Below are 1,706 nucleotides of genomic sequence, written 5' to 3' on the forward strand. Positions count from 1 at the left end.
TCCCTTTTCCTAATTTTTTTTTTTTTTTTTTTTGTGAGAGGTTTTTGCTATGGGGTGTGTGTGCTCGCCAGACAGACAGAGACAGAGAGACAGAAAGCGAGAAATCACACCCCCCCCGGGGGGGAAAATGGTCATGCTGCAATCCCTTCTCCTCCATTCTCCTCTCGGGATCTTGGGCACGCACACACACATACCCGACGTGAGTTTTAAGCCACCAGGTCTGGGACTCAAACCATAGTCGACCACATGGGAGTCCAACGACATAGCCATTACGTTAACTGCTGATCCCAAGACAAGCTTACCCCTGAGGAGAGTGGCCAATTGCACACTGGAAAAAGGGGAACTGGGAGGGTCACAGGTGACTTCAAAGGCATGGCTTCATTCTAATGTTTGTCTGGATAGTACATGTTAATCTGTACTTCAGCTCAAACTTATTCTCTTAGCTATTCATCTGTATGTATATGCATATAGCATTTTACATAAAAGCAGAACAAGGAAAGAAAGGAAGGGAATGAGGAAAACGAGAGGACAGGACGCAGGAAGGGAATGGAATATCCTCTAGCTCTTCTTTGACCCTAACACATGCTTGTGCCGCTGTAACAGAGAAAATGGGAATGCTTTCAAAAACTTACTATATCGTGGGGATCTGAGTGGAGAAACTGAAGAGCTCCTGGACTGTGTTCTGCAGAGTCTGGAAGTGATCTTAGAAAACTAAGAGTTGAAGGAAAGAAGAGAGCCTTGAATGAGGAGCCAGCAAAGGGGTAGTTTTGGATCTACACCAATTAGCGGGTCTAGCCCCACCTCAGACAACTGTGAGTGACTTCTGACAGAGCTGGCACAGGAGGGTGCTCCAGGAGCTGCCTTCTGAGTGCTGCGGGTGACCCTCCTGAGCAGTTGTAAAGGGGCAGGAGGATGCAGACCTTGCCCCTGGGGCCTGATGTCCTCGAGGCGGACTGAGGGCAATTGGGGATGCTTCTTGATCAGTGGGTTCTGCAGGGGTAGGTACGGGGGGTTACACACAGCAGATTATGAGAGGGCCGCAGAAATCGTTGTATTTAGGAAATGCCACCACTCCTCCCACCCAACTGGACCTGTGTTCATCTGAAACCTTCCAATCTATCCCCCACCCAGATGCCTGATTGCACTGTCTGATTCAGAAATCTGTGTGCTTCACTACCCTGCTTTAATCCTTTCAGTGCCTCCCATGGCCTTCAGAATAAAATCCAGACTCCAGAACATGGCAGGCAAGGCTCAGAAGGTGGCCTTTCCCTTCCAAACATCAGTTCTTGCCTCCTACCCCATATTCTTGATTACCCAGAGACTCAGATCAAATTGATTTTCCAAGAGCATGCTATCCTCACCCATGTCTACAGTCACTGCGCATGTTACCAGCCAGCTTTTACTGCCTGCCTAGCAAAGCCAGTTTCTTCTCCAGGACTCAGCCCACACTTTGCCTCCCCAGAGAGCCTCTCCTGGATCCCTCAGACTGCCTGGGTGTCCCTTTCTATGTCCACTGTGTCTTGGGCAAACGCCAACACAGAAATGATCATATGATCTGTCTCGTTTGCCCCTAGGGTAGAAGCCTGGTGTTTCACAAGGGTTTGACATTGAACAAAAGCTAAACCTTTCAGAGGGGTCACTCCTGAAATATGAGAGAAAGTCTTTGCTAGACTCTTTCTATTACCTAAGGAAAGTGATTCTTGGAG

General features: G+C 48.5%; 1 pseudogene; it reads left to right on the forward strand.

Moving 5' to 3' along the window:
* The window catches only part of LOC102493294 (splicing factor, proline- and glutamine-rich pseudogene), a 6,278-nt pseudogene extending 5,563 nt beyond the window's left edge, over window positions 1-715 (forward strand).
* Window positions 716-1,706: the final 991 nt, after the last annotated feature.

The sequence above is a fragment of the Tupaia chinensis genome, unplaced genomic scaffold (genome assembly GCF_000334495.1).
Source record: "Tupaia chinensis unplaced genomic scaffold, TupChi_1.0 Scaffold000037_9, whole genome shotgun sequence".
NCBI lineage: Eukaryota > Metazoa > Chordata > Mammalia > Scandentia > Tupaiidae > Tupaia > Tupaia belangeri.